The sequence below is a fragment of the Pan troglodytes genome, chromosome 8 (genome assembly GCF_028858775.2).
Source record: "Pan troglodytes isolate AG18354 chromosome 8, NHGRI_mPanTro3-v2.0_pri, whole genome shotgun sequence".
Classification (NCBI taxonomy): domain Eukaryota; kingdom Metazoa; phylum Chordata; class Mammalia; order Primates; family Hominidae; genus Pan; species Pan troglodytes.
In genome coordinates, this window is record NC_072406.2 from 36,919,906 (window position 1) to 36,935,246 (window position 15,341).

Genomic DNA, 15,341 nt, shown 5'->3' on the forward strand with positions numbered 1-15,341 from the left:
CACGGGGGAGTCTCTTTGGGGGTTGGGGGAGAGCAGGGAACTGCTTCCTGCTCCTTCTACCTGTTGTCCTCACACAGAGAAGGCATGGCTGGCTGATCTTATTCATTCAGCCCTTCCTCTACGTAACCAGCATGTACCTGGACCCTCCCTGGAGCCAGGTGGCTCCTAGGTGCCAGGGATGTTGCAGAAACACAGAGGCATGCCCTGCCCTTGGGAGAAAGGGACCCAGCCTTACCATGCTGTGCTAAGTGAGAGAGGAGAGGAAACTCAACCTAGTCTGGAGGCCAAGTAAGACTGTCCAAGACAGGGGATACAGAAGCCAAGATTGGAAGGATGAGTGGGCCTTGGTCATTCTTCCAGGCAGAGGAAGACTCTTCCAGGTGGAGGAAACTCACCTTTAGAGGCAGAGTGCAGCTTACAAGGAGGGCTGCACAGGGGTGTGATGGGCCACATCTGAGGTCAGTCACCAACATGCACACTTCCACCTTTTTCCTTGACATTGGTTTAGAATACTTTTCTAAAGATAGGATCTCACTCTGTTTCCCAGGCTGGAGTGTAGTGGCACAGTCATAGCTCACTGCAGCCTCCAATTCCTGGGCTCAAGCAATCCTCCCACCTCAGCCTCCCGAGTAGCTGGGATTACAGGTGCACATCGCTGCACTGGCTAATTTTTTTAATTTTTGTAGAGATAGGGGTCTTGCTGTGTTGTGCAGGCTGGTCTCAAACTCCTGGCCTCAAGTGATCCTCCCACTTTGGCCTCCCAAAGCACTGGGATTACAGGTGTGAGCCACCATGGTGGGCTGGTTCAAAATTTTAACGTCAGCTGTAACGCAGCCCCGTGGCTCTATGCACATAACAGGATGCTGCAGAGTAGTGATCGTCCCTCCCCTCTTTCACTCCAGCCCAGGTTTAAGAACAGTGTAAATACCGGTGAAACACCCAGTGCTTAGGTCCATGGCGATTCTCCTTTTCAGTTAAGTTCATCCCCCAAAGAAGGAAATCACTACTGGGCAAGCTGCCAGTCTTGATGTGCAACATTCACTTCCAGCTGCCTGTGGAGCAGGGCTGTGGACATTTGTAGATGCTGGGATGCTCAAGGGAGATTTTGGGTGGGTAGATGTAGGTTTGAGAGTCACTAGATCTATTGATTTATTGAAGAAATAAGATCTATCTGCAGGAATGCCTAGAGTGAGAAGAAAATAAATTATAGACCCGACCTGTGACAGAAGAAAGAGAACCCTACAAGAAATAAGAAAAGAGAAAAGAAGAGGGAAGAAAGGAAAGAAAGAAGGAAAGGAGGGAAGAAAGGGGTGTGGAAGACAGAAAAAGATCAAGGGGAGGTTGAAAGTGACAAACATGAAATTGCTCAGAAACAGAACAAGCGGTCAATGCTACAAAGAGGTCATGTAGCTAAGAAAAAAGAAGAGGTCCTTGGATTTAGAAATAATTGGATCTTTAGCAACCTTGGCAAAGGCAGTTGCAGCGGTTGTCATGAGCTGAGATGTAGATGGGAAAACAAGAGTTTACCAGTGAGGGAGATGTGGGAGGGAGGGAAGTCGTGGATGTTTCATAAAGGCTTTTTGTTATTGTTATTGTTTTAATATTGTAGAGATTTGGGTATGGTAAAATGCTATTAGGAATAGAAAAAGGAGATGAGGGGAAAACTGATGAAATCCAAATAAAGTCTGGTGTTTAGTTCACAGTATTCTACCAACATTGTTTCCTTAATTTGGGCAGATACACCATGGTAATGTACCAAGATACCATGTGCATGCTAGGGCAATATGAATAAGGGTATATAGAAATGCTCTGTACTATTTCTGCAACTTCTCTGGAAATCTATAGCTATTCCAAAACAAAGGGTTTACTTTAAAATTAGTTATTGGGAAGGTGCTTCTAGAGATGGAATGGTAACCTAGGGCAGAGGAAGGTGCAAGACTGGCAGGAAGGCAGGGCCGATGACCAGACCCAGGAGGAAGGTTTGGGCAGAGAGAAATACCTTTGTAGAATTGCCTGTGGGAAGTTCAAAGCCAGCTCATAGACAATATCTGCTTTCTCTGTCAAGGAGAAGGTCCTATCATTGGTTAATATGGGGGAAGAGAGAAGCACAAGATTTAGGAGGTGGAAATTCTTTTAAAAACCGTGTTATAATGGCAGGGAAAGAATGCCTAGGGCAATGCTTAAGAATGTCAGAATGCCAAGGACGGGCTTTTAGGTACTTTCTTGGCTGCCAGTTATCAATATTCTATCTGTCACTTTAAAATATTCAGCCTCCGGTTGCATATGCCACAGTCCAGGTTAATACTGTCAGATTGTCTACTTGCCCTATTCCAAGGAAAAAATTAAACTGAAAGCAGCCTTCTAGATTGACTGATGTCCAATGAGGGTGAGCTGAACTTTCAGTTGTCTAGATTTATAGTAACAGACACAGACGCATCCATAAAATTCTCTAACCTCATTTCAATTACGGCTTTCAAAGGTAAGTTAAGGCCATATTTGAATTTGCACTCTTTATTGTTCATGCTTTGCCTGTCTTACTCTGGCTCTAAGCAAATCTTCCTCCTCCTTCACAGCCCGGCTCAGTTGGTTCCTTTTCTGCAATCCCACCTCAGGCAATGTGTCTCTTCCTTCCTGGTGCATTCACACCGCTTTATATCTTCTTCAACTAGAGGTAGTGTGGATCTCACTGAATTGCAGTCGCTTGCTTGTTTATTTAATGCTCTGGTAGTGCTAGATTAGAATACATAGTACCTTTCAAACACTAAATATGAAAGTATTTCCTTGTAAAGGTCACTGGAAGTGGTGATTGGAGAGTTTCTTATTCATGTAGCCTACATATGCTAGCACCCAGATACATTTTATTAAAAATGTTTGGCTGGCAGGGCGCAGTGACTAGTGTCTGTAATCTCAGCACTTAGGGAGGCTGAGGCGGGCAGATCACGAGGTCAGAAGATCAAGACCACCCTGGCTAATATGGTGAAGCCCTGTCTTTAATAAAAATACAAAAATTAGCTGGATGTGGTGGCGTGTGACTGTAATTCCAGCTACTCGGGAGGCTGAGGCAGGAGAATCACTTGAAACAGGGAGTTGGAGGTTGCAGTGAGCTGAGATCGCGCCATTGCACTCCAGCTTGGTGACAGAGTGAGATTCTCTCAAAAAAAAAAAAAAGGTTTGTCTTAGTTTTCTTTCTATCTTTCCTCCCTTTCATTTCCTTTCCTTTCCCTCCTTTTTTCTTCTTATAGAATATAATATACGCATATCAGTTGGACTACGCCAACATTTTAGTGTTTTAACATATTTTATTATGCTCCCACTTCATTTTAGTGTGTTAATGACACTCTGGTGGCTATCATGACCAAATTAAACAAGAAATGGTAGAGGAAAACTGAGATAAAGACAGCATTGCATACAGACCTCCACTGAGTCCATATTCAGAATGGAAGTCTTGCTGAATTGCAATTTCCAAAACCATGGTTCCTCACTCAAAAGGAACCACTCTCATTTCAGTCCAGAGAGCTTCTAGGGCAGTAGGGCATCTGAGACAAGGGGATACTCAGGTTCTTACTCCTCACTCGGAAATTCTCAGATTGCTTGTTCTGTGAATACTTGGCAGCAAGCCTAGAGCCTTGTGAAAAGAGGGCAGTGGAAGAAGGAAATGGAGACTCTGAACTGATGTGGGAGCAGCGGCCACAGAGGAAGAGGTGGTGAGATGCAATAACAGATTGGAGATCTGGAGCAAGAACTCTGACTGTGCGAGTGAAAAGTGACTATAGTTTTAGTTTGGAGATGTCATTTCCCAGAGCTAGTGTGCTGCAGGCAATATGAAAGGTCAATGGAAAAGAGTCAGCCAGAGAGTTCCAGGAAGGTAACACAGGGCTCTCCCCAGCTGTCCAGACAGCTGTCGCTGACAAATGATGTCTGGTTCTTGCTCCCACAGCACATCCTATGTGCTAAGTATGACCAGCAAGGAAAGATGAGAAACCACTCTCAATGCCTAAAGCTGTGAAGGGCCCATGACCCTCTGTCTTCCATTTAGAGAGGTATGATCACTTGAGTACTTTGCTTTAGGGTTTGTGGGATGTATTATGTATGTTCGTATAGAGAGATGTGTGTAATGAACAAGACCAGTTTTAGCTTAGATGCATTTAAATAGGATTCATGTTTACGATTGAAAGGCAAGACATTTTTTATCCCACAATTTTTTTTTTTTAAGAGACAGGATCTTTCTCTGTCACTCAGGGTGAAGTGCAGTGGTGTGATCATGGCTCACTGCAACCTCAAAGTCCTGTGCTCAATTGATCCTCCCATGTCAGCCTCCAGAGTAGCTAGGACTTTTTTTTTTTTTTTTTTTTTTTTTTTTTTTTAAAGAGATAGGGTCTTGCTTCATTCCCCAGGTTGTTCTCAAACTCCTGACCTCAGTCAAGTGATCTTCCTGTCTTAGCCTCCCAAAGTGCTGGGATAACAGGCATGAGCCACTGTGCCCTACCCTTATCCCACAATTCTTAGAGAAAACAAAACAAGCAAAACAAGAGGCTAATGAGAAATTGGCTCATCTCCACGTGAAAAATAAACTTTGAAACCACTAGTCACAAGTGGATCTTGTTCTGAGAATGAAGCATAACTGATGCTTGACCTGCCCTTTCGGGAAGCTGTGTTTAGCCGTGATAACCTTTGCGAGCAGTCTGCTGCAGTGCTGGGTCACAGCCGAGACCCCTTGGGAATGTCACCATTCCCACGGTAGCTCCAGTAGGAAGGCTACTGTGAATGCTTGCGCTGTCATAGACCTGCTGTCAGCATCAGGCTGTTACCAGCTCCTGCTAAGACAAACACAGTGAAGTCCAGCATGTACCCAGCACTGGATGGACCATGAATAATTTCATACCCCCAGATAGTGGCAATAGTGTGATCTTTAAGAATTAAATACACACACACACACACACGCATATAGTAAGTGACAATAACAGCACCCCTTTTTCCTCCCCAGTAAATCATCCAGAGAGCAAGTTTGCTGAGAGCAGATGCCAAGACAATTGTCTTTGCACCTCCAGTGCTGCTACAGAGTCAGAGCCAAGTCCCTAAGCCTAATTAGATGTCTCCCCATACAAGGCTTAAACAAGCACATGGGGAAGCCAGGTCTCTGATGAGTAAAGAAAGAGAACACAGGCTATATCAGGGTCATGTGGACAGGCATTGGTCACAGATACAGATGACTCATTGTCAGTCTGAGATGTTGAAAGAAATGGAAATGACTCCCCCACCTCCCAACCTCCAGCCCCACATTCATTGTCTATTGTCATTGGTTTGGGTCTGTCTGGGTGAAGGCTTATCTCATCAGAGAGGAATCTGAGAGTCTCTAATAAGGAAGGTGGCAAATGTCAAGTGTTAGGTGTGCATGTTTGAAGCTAGGGTCATTTTTTTTTTAAGTTATTTATTTCTCTTGGCTGCAACCAACCCCCACCCCAGTAAATCTCAATTCCTCGTCTAAACCCCTAATCATCAACTGGGTGCAGTGGGTCACCCCTGTAATCCCAGCACTTTGGGAGGCCGAGGCGGGTGGATCACCTGAGGTCAGGAGTTCAAGACCAGCCTGGGCAATATGGTGAAACCCCATCTCTACTAAAAATACAAAAATTATCTGGGTGCAGTGGCATGTGTCTGTAATCCCAGCTACTCGGAGGCTGCGGAAAGAGAATTGCTTGAGCCCGTGAGGCAGAGATTGCAGTAGGTCGATATTGTGCCACTGCACTCCAGCCTGGGTGACAAAGCAAGACTCCTTCTCTAAAAAAAAAAAAAAAAAAAAAAAAGGCTATGCAGATTCATTTACTGATTCATTCATTCATTCAACAATATTCATTCATACATTCATACATGCCAAGTGTGCAGGCACTGTCTTATGCTCTGGGAGCAGATGACAGTGTTCATTAACACAAGGCTTTGGTTCCAAACCCTATTCTTTCGGTGCTACCCAAAGAGAGCTGACCTGAATCTAGAGGGGCCTCTTCAACTAGAACGACTGCAAAATTTTGCCCCATGACACCTTTCTCCTTGGCCACCTAGTGCCTTCCTTCCTGGCCTTCTCCAGGACACAGCACTTGCTTGAGCTTGTTGACATCTCAGACACAATTTTTACAGGGCACAATCCAGAAAGAGAGGGCTTCCAAGAAATGCCAATCCGAGGGTCAGTCCTCCAAGAGAAGATTCCAGAATGGGTGACTTAAAGAGGCTTTGTCATGTGGACTCTGAAGTCATTGACCCTGTGCTCCGCACCCAGCTACTCAAGGACAAAAGGTCCTCAGCTTTGACCCTGCTTCTGCAACACAGTGACATTTAGGTTTTTTTTTTTTTTTTTCCCTGCCCAGCACACCTTAAGGAGGACTCAGGTAAAAGGAGAGGGACTAGAAGCCCTTTTGTAGGGTTTCATTTGGGACCATGGAGATCCAGCTTCAGAGGTAGACATCGGACACTTTTGTTTTAGTCTCTGGTCATCCACTTTTAGCTTCTCTGTCCTTTCTTTTGGTAAGGTCGCTGACTGGCTAGATTGATTAAAGTGTATTCTATTTCTGGACTGATAAAATTTTGTTTTGAAGGCAACCTGAGCTTTTTGGGTGGACACAAAATTCACTGGTCTCCTTGAGGTCTTTCAGGTTAGTGACTTGGGGTGAGTCATCAGATCACAGTAGACTTGGCCTTAGAATGATTAGATACCAAGCTTATAAGAATCTTTGAAGACGTTAAGGCTAATTCCTTCTTTTGTCTCTCTATTTATCTCTTAAATCCCCTCTGCCACACTCTGAGATATAGTTGTCTGACCTCCTTTTGAACAGTCAGTGACAGGGACTTCTCTGTCTCAAGATGGCCCAGTCAGTCCACTGATAGCTCTAATGGACAGAGTTCTCCTGTGATGGGAACCTGGTTTCAGCTGATATGGCCTGGCTGTGTCCCCACCCAAATCTCATCTTGAACTGTAGTTCTCATAATCCTCATGTATCATGGAAGGGACACAGTGAGAGGTAATTGAATCATGAGGGAGGGTTTTTCACATGCTGTTCTTGCGATAGAGAATAAGTCTCATGATTTTATAAAGAACAGCTCCCCTGCACACACTCTCTTGCCTGCCACCATGTAAGAAGTGCCTTTGTTCCTTCTTTGCCTTCTGCCATGATTGTGAAGCCTCCCCAGCCATGTGGAACTGTGAGTCCATTAAACCTCTTTTTCTTTATAAATTACCAAGTCTCAGGTGTTTCTTCATAGCAGTGTGAAAATGGACTAATACACAGCTTATATTGTTTGTTTTAAAGTCAAAACATCACTCTCTTTTTATAGAACCATTTCAACAACTGGCAAATTTGTCTCTGGTGAAGTGCATATGTTGGGATTTCTATACCCAATAGAAAATGAATGATTTCTCTTAGGGATTTGGTCAGGGACACAGAACACCCCTTTCCTGCAGCTGGAGCTCGAAACAGACAACTGTGGGCTCATTGAAGTCCTATTTTCTGATCCAGTGAGAAGATTCCATCCGAGAGAGAACTTGTGTTTTCCTGACTCCATCTGCTTGAATAATTTAGCTTAAGATTCCAGCACATTGTTGTCACTTCCTTCTCTCATGGTTGGTGTTGCCTATCCTCTCTTGTACTGATATTTTAGGGCCAGTGCAAGGCCATATTTCTTAAGCTTCACCAAATATTTCTTAAGCTTTGCCAAGGAAATGAGAATCCAATCAGTAGAAGGCTCAAATAGCCTCTGTTCAAAATGTGTGATACTTTAAGTTGGGGGCTGAGCATGTTATTCTTTGTGCAGGCCCATGAGTTTCTTCGGGGAGGGTGTTCAGGGATGAGCAGGTGCACCCCCCTGGCTGTTTGGTTGCAGGTTAGTACCCATTGTCTTTTCAGTACAGAAGCCCCATGAACATGGTTCATAGTTAACCACTCCTAGCATTATTAGCAAAACAGTGCTGTTTGCCAGGTTGTGGCTGTGTGGACTTGTAACATAATAAGAAATATATATTTGGTCTTCGTCTCTTGTTCCTGACACAAGAGCTTGTAAGACCCTTGGAATCCTAGTAGTGATAAATGTGTCTTTTTGTGTGCTAATGGATGATTGGTGGCTGGGGCTCCTAGATAGCTTCAGGATGGGAGTTGCAGTTGCCAGAGGTACCAGCCATGTGATGAGAGTGTTAGAACTTTCACCCCCCACCCCCCACCACCAGCCTCCTGGGAACAGAGAGTGACTGGAGATGGCCAATAATTTAATCAATCATGCCTACATAATGCAACCTCTGGCCAATAATTTAATCAATCATGCCTGCATAATGCAACCTCTGTAGAAACCCTAAAATAAGGGGTTCAGAGAGCTTTCAGGTTGGTGAACAAGTGGAAGTACCAGAACGGTGGCATCCCCAGAGAGGGTATAAAAATCTCTGCACCAGCTCTCCTACCTTGACCTCCATACCTCCTCATCTGACTGTTCATTTGTATCCTTTATAATATCTTTTCTAATAAACCAGTAAATGTAAGTAAAGTGTTTCCCTGAGTTCTGAGAGCTGTTATAGCAAATTATCTAACCTGAGAAGGGGGTTATGGGAATTCTCATTTGGTAATCAAGTCAGACCTAAGTCTGGGTGACATGGGTACCCTCTCTTTGGAATTGGCATCTGAAGTGGGAACAGTCTTGGGGGACTGAGCCCTTAACCTGTGGGGTCTGTGCTAACTCAGGTAGTTAGAGTTAGAATGAAACTAAATTGTAGGTCACCCAGTTGGTGTCTACAGAGAACAGAAGAACTCCTGGGTGTGGAAAATCCATACATTTGGTGTCAGAAGTGTAGTGAGCATAGGAAAACAATTTTCTTTTTAATGTCCTTGACTCAAGAGTGGAGAACATTAGAATTCAGCAGATCTTGAAGATTATAAGGGGGATGCTTTTAATGACAGAAAATGTTGCTAAGGAACATGGCGGCCTGAAATAAGGTAAAGGAAAACCTATCCAGAACTAGGCACACTAGCTACAAACAAAGGAAAGGATGATATAATACTTAAAAACAAACCAAAACAAAACCTAGTTTTGATGCATATTGTGAGGTAAACCAAGAAAGACTTTTATTTTAATAGTTTTGGGGGAACAGATGGTGTTTAGTTACATGGATAAGTTCTTTAGTGGTGATTTCTGAGATTTTGGCGCACCTGTCACCCAAGCAGTATACGCTGTACCCAGTATGTAGTCTTTTATCCTTCACCCCACTCCCAGCCTTCCCCCCGAGTCCCCAAAGTCCATTGTATCATTCTTATGCCTTTGCATCCTCATAGCATAGCTCCCACATGTCAGTGAGAACATACAATGTTTGGGTTTCCATTCCTGAGTTACTTCACTTAGAATAACGGTCACTGGTTCCATCTAGGGCATTTAGGCTCGTTCCATATTTTTGCAATTGCAAATTGTGCTGTTATAAACATGTGTGTACAAGTGTCCCAAGAAAGACCTTTTAAAATAAGAACTCTGTGCTCCGAATGGTGAGAAAGTCACACTGTGGTAGGGTGGATAATGGCCCCCCAAAGATGCCTACATCCTTATATGGCAAAGGGAACTTTGCAGCTGTGTTTAAATGAGGGGTTTTGAGATGGGGAGATGGTTCTGGATTATCTGGGTGGGCCCTAAATGTGATCACAGGCATCTTTGTAAGAGGTGGCAGAAGGAGATTTGACTACACACAGGATAGGGTGATGGAATGACAGAAGCAGAGATGGAGAGATGTGTCAGAAGAAGGAGGAAGGGGTTGCAAGCCACAAAATACAGGTCACCACTAAAAGCTTAAAAAGGCAAGGAAATGGTTTCTCCCCCTGGAGCTCACAGCAGTAACCAGCCTTGCTGACACCTTGACTCTAGCCCAGTGAAACTGACTTCAGACGTCTGACCTCCAGAACTGTAAGGGAACAAATCTGAGTGGTTTTTTTGTTTGTTTTTGTTTTTTAAATTTGAGTATATTTAATTTATTGAAAATTTTAAATTGGATATTATTTGTTGCTATTGCTTTTATTTCCAATGGCAATGGCATTTGGAAGTGAAATTTAAAATGTAGGATTAGGAAGTGGCTTTCACATTTACCTTTATTTTTTGCAAATACCTATGCATATACATAGATTTTCAACTATGTTTTCATAGGATTTAATGGAAATTGTCAAAAATGTCTCAAGATAATTATGATTTTTAAATGTTATATTTAGAATTACTGATCAATTTATGATCAAAACTGCAAACAATAACTGTAAATATTTTGAAGTTGGTGATACTGTATTTTTCCCCACTATTTGCTACTCTGATTCTTTTTTTTTTTAATACTTTAAGTTCTAGGGTACATGTGCAAGCCACTGTGTTTGGGGTAATTTGTGGTGGCAGCAATGGGAAACTAAGATACCTGTCTTTACTTTTTAAAGTAATTAGAGGAAAGTTGATGAAAATCTTGGAGACTGATCAAAGGAAACTACAATATAACTACCAGAATGACCAAAGAACAAATGAAAAAGTCTAATCATGAAAATGAGGTGTGGAAGTGAATTTTAAGTCTTCTCTATAAGAAGAAAATGCAGGATTTTTAAATGCCTCTATAGTGTAAGAGGAAGATGTAAAGATGATACCGATTTTGTGACAAAATGAGAGCAGTAGAATCAGAGTTATTTTAGAAGTAGTGACCTTAAGGTCACCTTATTTGTCATGTCAGATGAGCAAAATTAGACATAGAGAACTCAAGGAAACGTTCAAAGTCAGACAGTAGGACCATAGCGAGCTGGGACCACACCTTGCTTCCTGCCTCCAAATTTCATGCCTCCAGCGCTTTTTCTCCTACTCCAGGATTAAAAAGTTTGCAAATAATCTGTATGAAAAAGAAAAGTGTTGCAGATGATTCAATTGCACCTCAGTAACAGGCCTATATCCAGTCTCCTTTATGACACTGTTTCTGAGTCTGAACAAGGGAGCAGGAAGACATTACTGAAATTTGCAAATGCTATTAAACTAGGATGTGGCGTTAGCTGTTATGGAAAAAAAATAATGAATTAAGAAATATTCTTAAATTTTAGAAATTTTTAAAAGTAGATTTACTTAGAGAAAACTTAAAAAAAAATACAGTAGCCAAAATAGCATTATTTTGAGAGATCTGGAAACTTGACCTGTTCTTCCCATTGTACAGAATGGAAAATGTCTTTGAGGTGAAATATCCCAAATTTTTAGTCCCAAAAGTGTTCATATTACTTAGAAATGTGGAAGAAGAAGATGGAGAAGGAGGAGAGGAAGCAAGACAGAAGGAAGATAGATAGGGAAAGAAGGAGAAGGAGGAGGAAAAACAGCAGCAATGTCAATAGAAGCAGAAGGAAAAAGATAAGGAAACAACTTAGAAAGGCTGGCAATTTCTTGCTTTCCTTCTTCTCTTTCAGCATACATAGGCATGCCCCTGATCAACAAATATTTACTAAGCCAGTGCCAGGCCCTGGATTAGGCACTAGAGAGGCATCAGGAAATAAAACTCCCGGAGCTTCATTCTAGTGGAGAGACATGAAAGAAAGTATAGATATATTAAGGGCCGATACATACTAAGTCCTGCCTTCTGCCCTCAACCCACCTCCTCTCTGCATTCTGCAAGGATCAGTCTCTTTTGACTGTCGCTGGACTTTTCCAACTCGTTTAATACATTTCCAAGCTTTTGAAAGACTTTCCTGAGTGAATTGCAGCTTAACAAAGTTCACTTTTATGCTGTGTTCCATGTTTCGAAGGCAGAGGCATCAGTTTCCCCTAAGCCCTTAATCATCCTTCAGGACTTGCCATCTCAGAATGAGGTGCTGCCCTTCTGTGATCATGGAGGGAAGAAGTGGAACACGCCCTAAGTGACTGTAGACAGACTGGATTCATTTCTGGTCCCTGTCTCTTTCCAGCTCTGTAGCCTTAAGCAAGTAAATGAATTCCTACAAGCTTAGGGTCTGGGATCCAAAGAGGCCCAATAAAATAATACTCCTCTTTTCTGCGGGAGTTTTGATCAGCTGAGAATTGATGCAAAGTAGTAAAGCAAATGGGTGTCAAAACAGCACCTGTATTCTGAGTCAAATGGAATCTGGCTTATATATGAAGGCCAATAAACTTTCTCATACTGGATTTCAAAATGTGCATACTTACCCACACCCCATCACTGTGGTCCTAGATCCAGGCAGACCTCCCCATACTGAGGCAGAGACTGCACCTGGCAAAGCAGCTGTGAAAATCAGCTCAGGTGCATTGGTCCTCAGGAAAAAGAAGGAAGAAGGAGAATCTACACAGGCTCAGCATCTCCTCCCTGTTCCTCAATTAGATTCAGTCAGTTCTCCCACCCAGGGCCGGGATGGGTGGAGGGGGCTGGGAAAAAATAAAATACAGGGGCAGAAGTGTAGCCACTTAATTTCTCTGCATACAAAAGGAGGCAACAGAAGTCAAGAAACGTCTAATACTTGAGTTTCTTGTCTTTGAAACAGGATTAATACACATCTCATATGAAAATGATGACCATGCTAAGAATGATAGAGAATGCTGTCAATATTTCCATATGAGATGTGCATTAGTCCTGTTTCAAAGATAGGCCCGGAGCAGTGGCTCACGCCTGTAATCCCAACACTTTGGGAGGGCGACATGAGTGGATCACCTGAGGTCAGGAGTTCAAGACCAGCCTGACCAACATGGTGAAGCCCCGTCTCTACTAAAAATACATAAATTAGCTGGGCGTGGTGGCAGGCACCGGTAATCCCAGCTACTCAGGAGGCTGAGGCAGGAGAATTGCTTGAACCCGGGAGGCGCAGGTTGCAGTGAGCTGAGATCGTGCCATTGCACTCCAGCCTGGGTGACAGAGCAAGATTCTGTCTCAAAAATAAATAAATAAATAAATAAATAAATAAATAAATAAATAAAGTGCCTGGAAAATTGTTACCTGCTTGCCTCCCTTCCTCCCTCTTTTCTTCCTCCCTTTTTTTTTCCTCCCTCTTTTCGATCCTTCAATCTTTGTCTTTCTTCCTCTGTGTTTAGAGAAAGTTATTTGAGACAGCAGTTATTTGAGACAGCAGTCTATCCTATTTATTTATCTGTTTATTTATTTATTATTTTTTTGAGACGGGGTTTCACTTTGTTGCCCAGCCTGGAGTGCAGTCACGTGATCTGGGCTCACTGCAGCCTCGACTTCCCAGGTTCAAGCAATCCTCCCACCTCAGCCTCCCGAGTACCTGGATCCACAGGCATGTACCACCATGCCTGGCTAATTTTTGTATTTTTTGTAGAGACAGATTTTCTGATGTTGTCCAGGCTGGTCTTGAACTTCTGATCTCAAGTGATCCTCCCACCTCAGCCTCCCAAAGTGCTGAGATCCTATTTATAAATTGCTATGCGGGGACCCCAAAGTGCCTGGTCTATCCTATTTATTTTAACTGCCTGAAAATTTTTACTATAAGTTATTTCTGTTCCAGCAGTAGTTCCATTTTCTCTCACAAGGCTCACCCTAGCAAGTCATAGGGTGTGTGTGTGTGTGTGTGTGTGTGTGTGTGTGTGTGTAGCCAAATGTTTTCTATACATTGAGGTTCTCCTCTTGCATTACCACTGATCATTATTCTATTTAAAGTGTAACGTGAAAATATGATGAGAATTAGTGCCACACAAAACTAGTACTAAATCAGAGGTAGATTTTGAAGGATCAAAATCAAATTTTATTTTCCTGTGAGAGAAGGAGGACATGCTGTGAGATGCTCATATGTGATTGAAAGTGATGATGTGAGCTCATGAAAGTAGAATCTTAAGGAAGATAAAATGGTGATGCACTAGGCTTTTGGTTATATATTTTCAGGATGAGATTTATAAACCCTCTGTCCTTTCCCAGAATAAATGCTTCTGAATGTTTTCTTGCTTTGAGCTCCCTGAATGTCGCCTGGTTTCCGTGTTGGGGGTTCTGCAGCAGATTCCCATATAAACAGATGTGCTATTCAGGCCTCCGGAGACAGTAAGATTCTTTTTCAGGCTTACTTCTGAAACTAGTGTGCGATAAACCAAATGTCACATTGAACATAAGACTTGGGAGGAAATACACATATAAAACAGCTAATTAAATGGAAAAAATGGTTAATCATAAGCTTGCCTAATTCAATCACTGAAGGACTTGTGCTGTTAAACTTTAGGCCAGATGCAGTAACTCGTCCACCCAGCAAACCAGCATCATGGGCTGCTGGCAGGGTATCTTGATATCTGTTAAAAAGCATAGCTTAAAAGAAACAATGGCTAAGCTGTCTACCTCTGTAGGCTTGGCTGGCTTTTGCCTAATCATCAAGCATTTCAGTCCCTCTTTGAGACATTGTGCTTGTGTATTTCACAAGGAAGCCACATCTGGCAGCTCCTTCAAGCAGCACAGGGTCCCCTGAGAGCAGTTTAGGCTTGGTAGGGCCACGGTCCAGATCGACTGGGGGAGGAAACATTGTTTCTAGCTCTTTCTTTGAAAGCAAATCACATATTCTAGTGGAAAATATTGCTTTTCAAACAGTCACCTGAGAAAGCAGCTTCCCAGAATTTGCGGTGAATTTTAGTTTTCCGTGGCATGATAGATCTTTCTCTTTGCTAACTGCTTGATGAATTGTTCATCGTGCAATTAGCAAATGATGATTTGTTCATTTATTTGTTTATATAAATGTATATGGTCATTCATTTAATAAGTAGTTATTGAGCACCTACTGTATGCAAGACATTACTCTAGGGCCTAGGGATGGAGTATTGAACAGGGCATGACAGGATCCTTGTTCTCCTGTAACTTAAAGTCTTTGAAGATGGAAAACGGTCAATGAGCAAGGAATTACACTCATACAATCACATAGTGCTTACTACGTGTCATGCCCCCAACAACCTCATGAGGTAGATACCATTATTATCCGCATTTTACAGACAAGGAAACTGAGACACTTATAGCTCAAGGGTTCACATAAGTAGTAAAGACCTTGAACACAGGCAATATGGTTCCAGATTTTGTTTTCTTCACTTCCACATTGAAAATTTAAAAAGGGCAAGGTGATAGCCACTCTGTGGCCATCTTACCTGGAGAGGTCTCAGAAGGCCCCTCTGTCTGAGGAGATGACCTATAAGTTGAGGTCTGAATGACAAGTCAACTACGCAAAGGTCTAGACAAGGAACCGTAAGGGCAGAGGTTCCAGCGTACACAAGCTTGGCATGATAGAGGACCAGAAAGAAGATCAGTGTGCCAGGCAAGGCAGAAAGAAGAGGTACAAGATGAGGTGGTTATGCAGAGGCCAAATCAGGTAGGGCCTTGTAAGCCAAGAAAAGGACATGGAATGTTTATTATTATT

The 15,341-nt window shown here is 42.7% G+C and overlaps 1 protein-coding gene across 5 annotated transcripts in view; it reads left to right on the forward strand.

Annotated features, from left to right (window-relative positions):
* Positions 1-15,341, forward strand: part of KIAA1217 — an 854,498-nt gene that overhangs the window by 218,651 nt on the left and 620,506 nt on the right. The gene's annotated exons all lie outside the window — the stretch shown is intronic.